Below are 16,290 nucleotides of genomic sequence, written 5' to 3' on the forward strand. Positions count from 1 at the left end.
GAGGGTGGGGGCAAACTGCTCAAAGATCCAAAAATGTAGTTTTCTTCATACAAAAGTTCTGGACCCGTTGCTGGCCATCCCAGGTCTGAATGATGATGTGATCCCACCAGCCAGTGCTTGTGTCCCGGCAGCAGAAATGCCAGTCTACATAGGGGACATCAGCGGTTATGCCAATTGTACTGAGCAGCATTCTGCCAGTGCAAGTCTGCCATGCCACGCCATTCCTCCTCTTTTGTCTGCTACTCCTCCTCTGCCTGCTGTTTCATCATTAAATCCTTCAGATGCCTTTGGTGGACATAAAATGCCTTATAATGTCCACCAGCACCACCAGCACACCTGCCGGTTTCCTGACACAGGAGTGAAAGCACAAACAAAAGAAGTTCTTCAGAAGATACTTCCTCATTGTTGCTGGTTCCGGGAGCTGGGAATACACAGACAAAACCCACTGATCTGCTGACTGCATTAGCGGGCTGTTCAAACTTCTTGTAACGTGCAGGGTGGGCAGTAAAGTTTTCCCACAGTGCATTATAGTTAAGGGGCTAGAGTGGGCACATTTCAGGAAGAAGCTAGGGATTCTGTGGTATTGTTGGTTTGACTTGGGTCTGTATGCAGGAGTGTTGACACCAAAACCCCAGGTTTGAGCACAGGTTAGAGAAGTCTTAATGTAGGCTTAAGAAACAGTGTAAATGCTCAAGCCAGGGTTCTTTACCATGGGTCTGCTGACTGAAGTCCCACTAACCTTGTGCTTACACTGCAGTGTAGACATACTCATAGAGCTTGAATAATATGCCCAGAAAGCCCCAAAGAAAGTCTGTGGCAGGGCTCCAGACCTCCTATGTTTCATTCCAATGACACAGCCACAAGACCATCCTGTCATTTTTTTCTTTTTAAAAGCACTTTTATTATTTATTGATCAGCTCATGGTGATTTAAGATATGATTGATTGGTCTATACTTTGTTTGTGGTCCCTGACCCATTCATTCCTGAAACAACTGTGCATTTAAAGCATTCTTGATTAATGAGTAACCCTGGCTACAGTGTGTATATTTCTGACTGTTTTGATTCCGAAACAAGTATAACCTGAGCATATCTGAAAGAACATTATGTCCCTGCACGAAGCAGATCATTTCCTTGTCTCTGTGGTTTCATTTTACGTCTATATGAATAGTAAAGTATTTGATTCATACCTTATCTTCATTGATAGGAAAAAAAATATTCTTACAAATATTTTGTATCCTGCTCATTAATTATTTATCAGTGACAAGTAGTTAAGAGCTGTTAATAAGCCTCTAAAATTGACAAAACTTAAATCCAGTACACAGCCTGAGGTACAGGGCCGTGTTCTGGAAAGGCGGGCAAAGGGGTAAGAGTGAAAGACCTTTCCCCAAAGTTGCATGAAAGGCACTAGTAGCCCCCACTGCTAGTCTGCCCTTCACTCCATCCAGGCTGGAAATACAAGACAGTTCCATCTAGTCACAAAATCACTAGCTCCATCCCCACTCTCCCAATCCCCCATTGCATTGGGCACAAGATGCTTCTGAGGAGCTGAGCTCCACTGCAAACAGGTGATTCTGATCTCCTTGTGGGATACCCAAATTCTGCTCCACTGAGGAGCAAAGCTTCATCAGTTCTGCTGCAGCTGAGGCCCTATCCACCCACACAGGGAGTTGGGCACATTTGACCCTGAGAATGTATTTATTATTGGACTAGAAGGTGCTCATTGTAACTTCTTTCTTTTGCACCCTCTCTGCCTTTACTCTATATGTGAAAAACATAAGAAAACTAATTTCACAAAACTGAAAAAAGGTTCCAGAAGTGTTATATTACATCGTCTCTAAATCCTAGATTGTGAATTCTCTGGAGTCAGGACTTCTCTTTTGTGTTACCTGTTAGTACAGTTGTGTCCTTCCTGTGGTCCTTGGGCTCCCATATCAGCAACTTTTGTGAGGAAATAGTAAGACCAATGCTGAGAATCCCTGTCCAAAGTGGCATTCAATCTTAGTTTTAAATACTTGAGTGCTGCACTTAAGGGGAAACCTTCCTCTCCTTTCCAAGGTCAAGTAGCTGGTGTCACGCAGGCTGAGAAATCCCCATCTTCTGCACAGTAGCAGTAGAGCCACTCTATGGTCTAAGCTGCAGCTACAGTAGTTTCCATTCAGCTTGCATTCATGCTTAAAGGGTATGTAGACAGCAATTCCATGAACATGCAGATCCTTCTACCCTCGCCCCTCTCAATTCCCCCTTTTTGGCTCTGACCAGCAAGCCTTGCTGAGCTGACCTACATCGTATGTAAGAGGTAAAGATTGCATCAGCAGGCTCATCAAATCTTGCTTCCTCATGCAACAGACCTATATTAGTTATAATGCAGCCAGGGCTCTCCAGAGCTGTGGAGAGGCTGAATAATTCATATTTGAGACTTATTTTTCCACTCTTTTCTAGAAGTGGAAGCCACTGAAAAGTTCCAAAGTGGCACAGTGAATCAAAGTCATCCGATGAAGTGAGCTGTAGCTCACGAAAGCTCATGCTCAAATAAATTGGTTAGTCTCTAAGGTGCCACAAGTACTCCTTTTCTTAAAGTCATCCTTGTGACACAATCAATGTTTCTGAACTAATGTAAGATGCAGATGACATCACAGTATAAAGCAGCTTTTCAGTGACCCAGACTCTATTTCAGGCACTGTTTCCTATTTATAAGTATCCTGAATTTCAATCATATTATCAGTTATCTGCTGAGTCTGGCAACATATCTAATTTCATGTTAAACCACCTGGCTGCCTTTTCTGTAAGAAACATTTTCCTAGTGTTATTGTCACTAACCTAGCAAAAGTTAGCCAAAAATCTCTTTCTCGGCAAGGGTGCTGATAGTTTCAGAGCTTCACTGATAAACAATACTATATTTCCAGGCTCATAACCAAAACAGTCTGAACAGTCATATCTTCTCAAACAGTATTTAGATAGGATTGTGTAAGTCCAACAGGCTAGTGTATGAATTTGCAGAAATTTTTGTATCTGGGTCTGCTGGAATATTTGTCTTACATGAATACATGCAGCCATTTTTCTGTTGTTATTCACTGAATATCCATCCACATTACCTGCTGATCATCATGACCTGTTACTGCTTACCTGTACATTAAGGACTCTAGAACTACTTGCACTTACCATGAAGGCCATATTTATTTTAATAGAACAGCCCTCAAACTTTTGCTATGAAAGGGATGCTAAAACAATTTCCTTGGTATATCACAGAATTTGGAAAATAGTACCTGGGACACAATCCTTAAAAACAGAGAGTCCAGGATTCAATATCAAAAGACAAAATGTTGCTCCCACTTGAGACATGTACCCCATATCATTATGGAATTCCAAGACCCAGTATCTGAGTTACAGCCCAAGTGTCATCTCTATTTCTGTCTGGCTTACATGGACCCATTCACACAGCATCTGAGTAAAGACAGAACTGGATAATCTGAAAACAAGGTCTCAACAATGAAGTTTCAAACCCTCAAAGAAAAATCAGTGCTCATATATTTTTAAAATGTCGGATTTTTTGATCGCTCATAATGTCATAGAAAGAATAATGTTCACAGAAGTGGACTATATTTAAAATAAATGGCTTTTGTGGTTATCTAATATCTCAGCCTTTAATCACTTGAAAAAGCCATATAATGTTTCTTGTACTCCAGTATTCAGGAACAGTGGCTCAAAACCCATAATAAAAATAACATGAAAAAATGAAAATACCCCATTCTTCAGTTCATGGCATGGCCATTTGTATGTTCCAAAGGCACAGTATATTACCGTAATTTTAAAAAAAAAATACTGTACCATATACTGCTATCCATTAAATGGATATAAGTCTGGAGTGCATTGAGCTGGAAATCTTAGGGACTTCAATGAAGATACTCCCAATTAATACTGGTGTCACTAAAAGCGAGATTTGTCCTCATTTTGGGTTTAATTCTATCGCCCTCAATCACAGTGAGTAGTACCTTACTCTACAAGTATTCCCACTGAAAGTATTGCTTTCAATGGACCTGCTTGTGGGGAAAGATAATATTAAGTGTAAGGCGACAGAATCTGGCTCTTAATGGCCTTATTGTCACTAGGTAAAATGGTATATTTTTAAACACATATTACATAGATTTACTTCAGCCAGTTAATGTGTTAAATCTATGACTTTCCTTTTCTACACTAGGATTTTAAGATGTTAGTATATTAAAAATACACATTTTTTCCTCATGTACACATGGCCTATGTGTTGCTTTAAAAGTACAGTTTGAATCTAGTGTACATACATTTTTGGACACCTCTCAACCAAATTCTTAATTAGGAGAAGAATGTTAAGATTTTATGTTTAGCTTTATTTGGAGCTTGGTATTCACCATTTCATCCATTCAGACAGTATGAACTAATTTTATATAACTGTATAAATCAAATGAGAATTTTGAAATCATAAAGAATGTAATTCAGGCCTAATGTGGTTTTTACTACTTTTTGAACCAAAGTTAACCAATTGAATACAGCATGAGGTACTAGGTATATTCATCAAAACTTATTTTCCGTGCTATCCTATTTATAGGGTATGCCATACAGACATGCCATCATTCCATTGGAAAATTTGTCCTTCAGATGAATGCCAAATCACTTTGTTGCAGCAGAGAAGCTGTAGTGGAAAGCAGAATCAAGAAGGCTGAAATTTCAGGAGCCTACTGGATTGTGAAGTATTTTGGAACTCTGGGGAAACTTGCATTGCAGCACTGAACTTTAGCCAGAGAACTGAAAAAAGATTTTAATCTATCTTGCTGCTGGATAGCACTCCTGTTCCCATGCTGATGGAACTGCTGTCAGACTCATTGGAAACAGGATCAGGTGCTTTAAGATAATCATCACTTTACAAACACCTGTTTCCCTTTCATGAAACAGTGATTATTTTAAAGCACTATCTCCCATACTAGGTACTGTGTTTCTATGGGAACAGGGATAGAGTAGCTGCAGAGTTATAGGAACTCCTGTAAATTTCAGTGACTCATGCTAAGAGAAATCCATTTTGAGTAGAAAGAGAAGTCCAATCTGAGTTTACCTGTAATGTCTTCGCTCAAGGATTATGCCAAGGGGATGAAGAAATATCTTCCCTGACAGGTGCTGGAGGGTTACATTCCACCTGTCACCATCGAGAATAAATTTTATCTAGGACCATATTTTTGTTTGGAATTGAAAAAAAAACATATTGCTTGATCTTGAAGAGTGGCTTCTAATTTTCATTAAGCTGCAAATCATATAGTTAGTTACCAAGGGTTAATATTTGCACACATATTTACTAGCACATTGCACACACACAAAAAAGTCCTTGCTGAAGAGTTTTAAAAGTAAGCCCATACTTTCCAAAATTAGGAGAAAAAAAACGTACAGCAATAGTGATTTTCATCATTCACTAGAGACAATTTAAAACAATTTCAATGGGGAGTTCTGCTTTAAAACAAAACAGAACAAAAGGATGGCATGAAACTACATGACTCTTTGTCCCTAAACAATACCCCTTAATTCCCAAGATTCTTGAGAGTATGTAATGGAGTTACTCTATGGAGAAGTAGGCTTACTGATTTTCCAAGTTCACTTGTGGAACAATAAATTCATTGAATGAATCTTCAGGCTTAAGACATATTGCTACAGGTTTGCTAATGTTGAAGATTGTGTCTCATTATAATCCCATCTTTGGTCTCAGGGTCTCATCCAAATTCATTGAGGTCAACAGAAAGGTTCCCACTGACTTCAATTAACACTGGATCACACCCACAATACTTAAATCCTTGAATGCTGCATACAAGGAATGCTGGAGGGCCTTGCACAAATATTACTGCAATTATTACAGTATTATTATTACAAATATTTCCAGGGGCCACATGGGCAGCACTCACTTTACTCGTGGCATACGTCAACACGTACGTGTTTTCATGTCATATTACAGAAAAAGTCATCAAACAACAAAGGGGTTAATTCAAGTTGGTCAAAAAATCAAAATTTGTAAATTTCATATATTTGAAAATTAATAAAAATAAGGAGTGAAATCCTGGTCCTGTTGAAGTCATTAGTAAAGGAGCTTACTAATTCTATCTCAGAATTGAGTGTAATCTATGTAATAATCAAACAACAGTTGAAATAATTCCTTCTGTGAGACTAAGCCTATGCTATACATTGTATTCTAGTATGTATTATAGAATGGGGGTGGGGAAGAGGAAACAAGGGTTAGAACATGATCCCGAGGAAGAATGCAAGCACATTAGAATGCTGCTTGTTATCTAGCATGTTATTTTTAAAAATAACTATCCCTATGGGTTTCTATTTCTAGCCAAACCAATATATGTGTAAAATGGGCCCAATATGGCACCCTTTAAAGTTAATGGTAACATTCTGTTTGGGCCAGAATTTCCATTTTCTCTGACGAAAACACAGAGTAGCTCTAGCAATGGCAATGGAGTTACTCTGGGTTGACACTAACGTAGCCAATCTAATCTTGAATTGAACCTGAACTTCTCAGTTCCCTGGCTCTTTTTACAATCTGGAAGACCCTTGAAATTTCTTTTCCATCTGGCCTTAGGATTGTCACAACCTGGTCAGTCCTTCCCTTTGGATGAACCCCAGTTTGTTGTGACTGGTCTAAACACTGACTCCCGTGTGGGCTGTGTAGGCCCTGGAACCAGTGACATAACCCTCCCTAGCTCCAATTGCTTATATGCATTCTCCCAAATGTATAGTACTGGTTGTGGGAGCTCAGGTTTCTAGATAAAGCCTTCAGGGACAATGTGGCAGGAAAGCAAGAAACACAGACTTAAAAGGAACTTTTTTTAGACACAAACACTTTACTCTTAATAAAAGAACAAGAGAGTTACAGATCTAAGGAAAACAACAAACAATCACAATAATCACATTCTGCAACAGCCTGCTTAAATAAACATTAAATTAAAACAGACTGGTGAAAATAGTTGAGACTAGAAATGTATTAGACTTCCTGGGATCCTGTTACTTTTAAATGTTCCTCATGTTTTGAGCACGATTTTCTGTTGGGGGTGATAAATTAGCACATCCTTGACTGACTGCAGCTTAGAATGAAATGAGAGCAAGTTGTTGGTGTGAAAAACTCAGGTCATAACACACCTTCAGAACAAGATGGAAGCTAGAGAAAAGAGAAGATGTGGCCAACATAGAAAGGAAGAAATCAGACAAGTACTTCAACACTGATGACAAATAAAAAACAAACCCCACCAGAGAGGAGAATCTCATTCAATTATGAAGTTCCTGAAGAAGAGGAGATTTCCTCACCTTCAAGAAATAAAGCTTTGACACAGTTGACACAATTTATTTGATGTTTAAGAAAGAGGAGTGTGTGACTTAGATCATTACAGGAAAGGAGAGGGGAGAGTAACATGTGTGAAACAAGGTTGCCTCAGAATTAGCATTAGACAGGCCCTGAAAAGAAGCAGAAACCGGATATTATAACAGACTGCTGTAACCCATTACCTCTATATTAACAAAAGCTAAGAACTGATTGGGTACATGGCAGTTTCAACAGGTCAAATGTCATGAAATATAAAGACTAGTTAACCTTCCAATCAGCTCTAGAGAAAAGCTTTTGTGACAGCAGGAAGAGGAGGCTACATTTTCAACTGGATGATTTTTAAGCATTAGAGCTAGATAAATTCTGCAAAATAGTGTTTACACTAAACAGCTGTATGCTTCTATTATATTTGTGCCCCTTGTCATGTATCATTCATAAACATTTAGTCAAACAATTTTAGGTTTGCATGAAAAATGGCTGATCTTCTTTTAAATGCCTGTATTCTCATGTGAACATGAATATTAGAGTGTGAATAAAAGCATATTAGAGAGGCAAGGTGGGTGAGGAAATATCTTTTACTGGACCAACTTCTGCTGGTGAGAGAGACAAGCTTTCAAGCTTACACAAAGCTCTTCTTCAGGACCTGAGCTCTGAGTAAGCTGGAAAGCTTGCCTCTCTCACCCACAGAAGTTGGTCCAATAAAATATGTTATATCACCCAACTTGCCTCCCTAATATCCTGAATCTGACATGGCTACAACAACACTGCATACAATAAAAGCATATGGTATTCACTTTTTTAAATATATGCTATACTATTCATTTTTCAGATATTTAACAAGTTTCACTTAGACAGTGAGGGAGGAGAAAAAAATGCCATGTGATATAGGTGACCAATCACAGACCATGAAGAATTAATACATCATTGTGAACTTTTTGATTATTCACTAGCAACCAAGGGGCAGAAATGTGTTCACATAAGATTCCTGTTGAAGAATCACAATAAATGAATCAGAGTCTCTTCAAAATTAATTCATTAACAGAAGAGAAGCTAAGTTCACTAGATACATTATTTGCTATGACTATTTTGTAAAGTTCTACTAAGCATATTCCTGCATAGATTGTATTGTAGTAGGAGCTACTGTACACTACAAAAATTGGACTCTCTTCATTCCATCATAAAAAAAAATGTTTGCATGGTGATTTTCAATGGGAACATTTTTTGAAATCTTGCAAAATGTTCATGGGATGGAAAACCTGTCTCCTGCCCAGTTTTAATACATAGTTTGTAAATCTGTCTCATAGGAGCCTAAATCTCTTTGAAAGTCAGTAGGATTTAGACTGCTTACCCATATAAACGCTTTTTAAAAAGTTATCCCCAAATTTGAAAAAAAACCTTTACATTCTAAAGGTTACACTTTTAAATAAACAGATTAGAAATTTGGTAAATGCACAGTCACATATACATTTATATATATTAACTCTGATTTATATGTCTAACTTCATGCAGCCACATTTGAAAAGTTGGCCCATTATCAGTTATTGAGATTGTACCATAATACAATGTTAGCACATAGTTAATAATTGTTCTGATAAAAAATAGATTGCATGTGGTCCAGGTTAGCTATATGTAATTTTGTTACACATATTTTAGACCCCCCCCCCAAAAAAAAAGTTGGAAAAGGTTTTGGCATGCACATCTAATCCACTTGTGATATCCTCCTGGTGCTAAAATGGAGTCATTCCAGGTGATATAGTAATCTAATAAAGATCTGCATTTTTACCATCTCTCTCTCCAGGCATGCACAGGCACCCATCCATGCTCACAAAGAGACAACTGGATGTCCAGCCCCTTGTAAATCTGAATGAAGTACATTGATTTTGGTAAATTGAGCTATTGAGAAGAAACACTGTCTCTACCTGGGAAGTCCAAAAACAGTCAGTAACCTGCCACTCAAAGAAGCATAAAAATTATGTGCATTTTGCTTCATCAGAAAAATTAAGTTTCCAGAACTGCTGCATCTGATCTTATAAGGAAAACAAACTCTTCCACTGCATAAACAAAAGTCTGTCTTTTTCTACCCTGTGCCACAACTAAGATATTGTTCTGTTATCAACTTATTTTGTAATGATACATTTTCTAGTTCTTACTCCTCCAAGCAGAAGTAGATAGCTGCAGAGAAACACCACACCTATTTCACGCAGAACTGCTAGCTTGTTTTAAAAAGTATGTAAACTGTTGTAACTAACTGAATCATGACATCTCTAAGTTGTTTTGATTGCAAAGTCTCTACCTCATCAAGGTAGATAAGAAGAGAGAAGATGATGTTGTTTTATTTTTGTTTTTTTCAGAATAGTATACATCTACTTTGATTCCAGATTATTTGTATCCTGTCCAAAGCTTACCATACACCATGACTCATGGCCTTTTATTTTATATCTACTTTCCACAAATTTAGGACAAGCAAATATAATAAAAAAACTCTGACATTCAAATTCTCGGTACTTAAAAAACTTAAAAATCTTAGGAGCATAAGCTGCTTTAGCCTTTAAAAGCAAGAGGCTTAAAACTCCAAATCAGTTTGAATTCTCTGAGCCAATCTTTGTCTGTTAGAAAAAAAATGAACAGAGGCACAAACTAGATAACAGCTTTTTATGGGGTACAGAAATTAAAGTAACAGAATTACCTTTCACAGAGATCCCCTGGGCTTTTATGTAAAAATAGCTATTATTTTATTAGGCAAGGCTCTAATCCTTAGTCCACTCAGTTATACTCCAGATTTCTAAAAGATAATCAATGTCTTCACTGGAGAGTGGCTTGACAGAAAAACAATATATCTGGAGAAGTTGGGGAGCCATCTTGTGGTGATTGTGTTTAATCCTCCAAAAGGGGAGCTCATTTTGGGGTGAAATTGTTTCATTATCAGGTCACTCACAGAGTAACTATTCTATCCCTTTATCACTCATGACGAACCACAAGTTTTGCTGGTATTATGCCTGAATGTCTTAAGAGTGGTATAGTGGGAAGGTGAATGGCACAGAGAATGGCTAAAGCCATTCCATGTGGTCACTTTTCTGACTTTGCCATTGATCTTTTCTGAACGATTTTTCATACACATTCTTTCTTTGGCAATACATGATATTTACCAAATAGAGACAGTCTTGAGGCAGAAAACCATTCCTTGGGAGTTGATTTGCAGTGCTACCGTTTTCATTGTGTACATCCTTGAGTGATTATTCAATTTTCATGGAAATTTTCTGTAAAGAGGTTAAGCTCTGTTCTTTCTCATGGGAGGAGCTTAAACCAGTTCAGGTCTAAGGGGGGAGGCTGAGGTTATATTTTATGTTAGGTGAGGTGAGGTGGAAACAGTGGGTTAGAGTCAGGAGAGTTCGAGGCCTAGATAGAAGTTTCATCCTGCAATCTTATGAAGGAGCAATATTAGGAATCCCAGGACAAAATCAAGACCAAAGGGAAAAGATATATCTGGGCACTAGTTGAGAGAGCAACTCTGTTTGAGGTTAAAAAAAAAAAGAATAGTAGTATCCGTGTAACACTTAGCTTGTCCCTTGCTGAAGAAAGCCTACTTAGTGATGTCCAGCCAACACCTTACCTGCCTTGGTAAGCAGCAATCATCTTTATGAATCATTCTCGGAGGTCAGTACTTTGACTGTGAGGGGCACACTGATGAATTATCTGTATTTTTAAATTCCCTGAAGGAAATAGTTTCTCCTACGCAACATTTCTTATAGTCTAGTTATCACTGCAGCACATCAAAGGCAAAGAACGAAGGTACCAAGCTATCAGATAAGGCACTTTCTTAAGTTATACCATAGAGAACATACCAAACTATCTTCCCATATCTATTATACTGTACAACTGGTCAACTGCATTCCAAGAAACAATAAGCACCTGTCAACATATAATTTTATTTTCTGTTTTGGGCCCTATGTAGATTTTTTAAATTCCATTCTATTTAAACTATTTTCTTAGATATACTAACATTCTAATTTACTGAGCATCACACATATTTTTAGCAATGTATTCTATGCAGCTCCTTCTGCCTGAATTTCACAAAAAAAAAAAAGAAAAAGAAAGAAACCTCCTGTTCAGGGCTGGTTCAGACAGTGAAGCCAGATTTGCAGCAGCATGGAGACCAGGGCAGATTGAAATTCTGGTGTTAGGTTTCCTACTCATGCTATGGTGTTGCACATTGTTAAGGGCAAAACTTGTTGGTGGCAAATCAGGGTGCCTCTCCCTTATATCACAGACGTATCTTGGGCCCATTTTCTCCGATCCTCTTTTTTTTTTTACCAGAAGAACTCCATCCACTGTTCCCCTAGTGGTCTTTACAAATGCACTAGATCTGGGTACATTCTATTTTCCTCATCACCCCGCAATGGAAAGAAACACACATGCATACCCAACTCCATAGCTTGCTAAGCAAAAGAATTTGAAGCAGATGGAATTGTAGGAGGTCGCTGAGTGAATTTTTTGCCTCACAGTCAGCGGGCTCAGTTTAAAGAATTTGCAGGGACTTATTTTCTTGAACCGGTACTGCTCCTGTTGTCAGGCTTTACTACATATGCTCAAACTCATAAACTGGCAATCATCAGATGTCAATGAGCAACTGCATTTTGGGTTTTATTACCCCTTTGATGTTCACATGTATCTGTCATTAAACTAAAATGGAAAATATTCACATTGTGTGCTTATGGTGGTCCATCCCCTTTCTCATAAGCAGCAGATGGACAGTCCTTGCAATAAGCATTCTCCTTGGTTTGGCAAAACTGTATTAAGATGGAAACATTTGAATGAGACTCCATTTATATTCTGAATACACCATATTTCCAGGACTAGTTTGCTAGATGATTTCCATTAGGAAAAACAAAACACAAAGGAAGGAAAATTAAGAGACTGAAAGATGAAAGGAGGTAGAAATAGAGGGAGCTGAGAGCAAGGGGAAAAACAAGGATATAGACAAAAAACAACTGGTAATGAACATGAGAGCACATGGAGGAAAAAAAAAGCAGAAGAGACTAAACTAGGCAGGAGAGACAGAGTGGAGAAAGATAGAGTTGTCAAAGAGCACAGTGGATAAACACAGAGACAAGGGGAAAGAGAAAGAGGCATACAGCCGTGAAAAGGAAATGAATCACAAATGTACAGAATGAAAAAGAGAGACTAAGGCAAATATAAAAGCTACAATTAAATAGCGCATGTAAAGATGGACATAACTTACATTAGGTGACAGAGAGAAACAGACTTTGGGAGAAAAGTATAGGAAGATAAAACATTAGAAAATAATACACACAAAATAAACAGGCTATAGAGAATAAGTGAGACTCTAATACATTTTGTTAATTAAGTTTTTATAACAGGGAAGTGGTGAATTTTATTTTGACTGCTTATTGTGCTAAATTGTCTAAAGCTGCAGAACCAGTTTGGGTTAAGTCTTATAACTAATTTTATATTTATAAATCCCTACTTTCTATTTAGAACCTCAATTCTCTTAAAATACCACTCTTCCTTAGGATTTGGTTTCCAATTCGTTTCTCTTATTGCTATGTTATGCTTATAATTATATAGTCCCTGGGGGAAGAAAAGTGCACATTACAAATCAACAACACAATCTGTCATAATTTGGCACGGTTGTCAATCTTTGCTTAAGGGAAGTGAAGGAATGGAAAAGCAGGGGTGTTGCAGGTCAAGATAAAAGTGAATTGTGGAAACTTGCAGATCACTTCTTCCAGTCTGTCTGAATCCACCTAATGCTGCAACAATGTCTAATTCTAGCTAGTAGTCTTACAACAGTCATTAACTTTTATGAGAACCAATCTCACCCCCATTCTTTTTAAATTGCCTTCATTAATGAAGCTCCATACATACCTTACATGGTGGTTACAGTGTGCTGCAATTTAGATAAACTTTTCACCTGATTAGGACGACAGGCTCCTTGTACTAGAAAATCCATCACCATGTTTAATTGATTTTGTTTAAATTAATCATTTATTTTAATTTATAAAACTCTATAGGCATACATCCTACAGTCTAGGCAGCCATTGCAGAAATATATACAATTGACTGTTTATACATATGAAGTGGCATATATTCTCCAGCAAATACAACAATAAAATGAACTCCTAAGAAACGCTTTCTGCAACTTTCAACCCATCTGACGGGGCCAAGAAACCTGGGAATAAATATGGACTTTGCAGCATGGCTGGAAGGTTAACAGGTCTGGGATTTGACCAACCAAATGTTCACTAGAATTCTGATGGCCTTACTTACATTACCATCTGGCCATTCAAGATTACCAAAATACACCTGACAATTAGTTGTCTCAACTGAGTCCACACCTGACTCAAGTTGCAGTGGGGGAGGTTTAGGTTGGATATTAGGAAAAACTTTTTCACTAGGAGGGTGGTGAAACACTGGAATGCGTTACCTAGGGAGGTGGTAGAATCTCCTTCCTTAGAAGTTTTTAAGGTCAGGCTTGACAAAGCCCTGGCTGGGATGATTTAATTGGGGATTGGTCCTGCTTTAAGCAGGGGGTTGGACTAGATGACCTCCTGAGGTCCCTTCCAACCCTGATATTCTATGATTCTATGATTCTGTGATTATCTTCAATGTTTGAACACAGTATATATTTGGATTTAAATTTCTAAAAGTAACTAGTGATTTGAGATGCTGGAATTTTTGGGTGGCCATAAAGGGACACCTTAAAGTGACCTGAATTCAAGTTAAAGGTGTCTCAGATTAATCAACCAAAATTTGAGGCACTCTAAATCATGAAAATTTAATAAATATGGTTTCCTCAAAGATTCACAAAATTTACTATCATTTGAAATTTAGGGTCTAATGTAGAGACTAGCATTCACTTCAGCACTTGGGATTTTTGATTGACTATATATATATTTTAAAAAACCCTGACCCCCCCTCCCCATTATCTGGGCTCTATCTACATTATCAAATTATCATTACTGGTCTGCTAAGGACATATTCAGTCATCTCTAACTGCACCCCTCGCACTAGAAGTCATTTCACTAATTTGTCTGGTAATAGATGCTCCCATATACAGTTCTAGTGATTAATTCATAGAACTAGTTGCAAAAAATGGTAAATAACTTCACGGCATTTTATATAAAAACTATCTTCACTCACGAACTGCCATAAGAATGTTGATACAGCATTAAGTAAGGCAGGATGAACCACAGACATCTGATTATAGTTCAGATTTATAAAACCAAACTGACCGATGCATATATATGCTCAATAAAGAGCTGTGTGGCCTGATTTTCAAAAGCACCAAACATCCAATAGCTCCCATTGATCTCAGTGGGAACTAGTAGGAGCCCAGCAGCATGACTTAAAATAAATAAAGAAACAAACAAAAACTGTACAGTTCTTTGTAAAAAAACAAGCAAACCACTTTTGTTACTATCACATTTAAGGTTGTGAGAAACTTGGTAGGATTGTGAATAAGGGATTAAGAAGAGAGATGAATGTTAAATTTCACTTCCATGATTTCCCCTGAGAAGCCAGTACCCAATTTACATAACATAAAATGAAAATGACAATAGTACTTAGGTTTTGGTATTCAATATTACCTTTCAGAAGTAGCCATCTCCCAAGCTGCTTTGAAACGCTTGCTCATTATGACCATTTTTCTCCTATGTATCTTATAATTAATGTCTTGCACCATCAATGAGAAATAAGATTGCAAGCCATTGCTCCTGAAATGTAAGGATCAAGAGAGGATTTTCCCTTCTATTTCTTATTGCCATGGCAGAATGCAGGCTGCAAAGAACTACAGCAGGGATGAGAGATGAAAGTCTATGATTCAACTTGGAGTGCAGATTGCCTCTCAGTTTAGATTGTTTGCAAGTGACAGCTTTGTTAGCACTGAGCCAATTTATTATTATATTTGAAGTAATTAACTTTGAGCATGTGAGCCCTAATTATACAGGACAGAAATATTTATTCTTTCAGTACTCATTTCTTTTAAAAATGAAAAGAAGGGGCAGCTCAACTGTAGCAAAAACATAGAGAGACAGAATTCACTGTTACAATTAAAGTGTTTCATATTGATCATACAAAATGATTCACATATCAAATCACAGACAGTATCATCTGTGCCTTATGGGAACCAGTCTCTTACTGCAAGCAACATAGAAAGGGGCAATATCATGTAAACAATTCCTAAGCAGAGCATGTCAAAACATTTGCTTTCCTGCAGGAAAAGTCTAGATCAGTGACTCTCAACCTTTCCAGACTACTGTACCCCTCTCAGGAGTCTGATTTGTCTTGCATACCCCCAAGTTTCACCTCATTTAAAAACTACTTGCTTACAAAATCAGATATAAAAATACAAGTGTCAGCGCAAACTATTACTGTAAAAATGAGAAAGTAATCAATTTTTCCATATAATTATGAAATAAAGCTATTAGAATATAAATAAAAGGCGGCTGTTACTCTGAAACCTGTAGAATATAAATATTATACTTACATTTCAGCATATAGTATATAGAGCAGTATAAACAAGTCATTGTCTGTATGAAATTTTAGTTTGTACTGACTTTGTTAGTGCTTTTTATGTAGCCTGTTGTAAAACTAAGCAAATATCTAGATGTGTTGATAAACCACCTGGAAGTCCTCTGCATACCTTCAGGGGTACACGTACTCCTGGTTGAGAACCACTGGTTTAGATTACCAGTAGGTGTTACTACATGAAATTAAAGAAGAAATCCAGAAAAACTCTGTGTGAGCTCTATAACTTGTCTCTCTCACCAACAGAAGTTGGTCCAATAAAAGATATTACCTCACCGACCTTGTCTCTCTAATATCCTAAGACCAACATGGCTACAACAACACTGCAAACTGTATGAAATGTCAATTGAGTCTCTTCCTAGGATGAAGATTTTCCAGCTTAGAAAAAGTTTACATTGGTTATTGCATTC

At 37.5% G+C, this 16,290-nt stretch overlaps 1 long non-coding RNA gene across 1 annotated transcript in view; it reads right to left on the bottom strand.

Moving 5' to 3' along the window:
• LOC140903793 (uncharacterized) overlaps nt 1-15,109 on the bottom strand; it is a 173,356-nt gene extending 158,247 nt beyond the window's left edge. Inside the window, exon 1 of the long non-coding RNA XR_012156343.1 lies at nt 14,941-15,109. This is a non-coding gene — a long non-coding RNA (uncharacterized LOC140903793). The remainder of the gene's footprint in view (nt 1-14,940) is intronic.
• Between the last annotated feature and the right edge of the window lie 1,181 nt (nt 15,110-16,290).

This window comes from Lepidochelys kempii, chromosome 1 (assembly GCF_965140285.1).
Source record: "Lepidochelys kempii isolate rLepKem1 chromosome 1, rLepKem1.hap1, whole genome shotgun sequence".
NCBI classification, from domain to species: Eukaryota; Metazoa; Chordata; order Testudines; family Cheloniidae; genus Lepidochelys; species Lepidochelys kempii.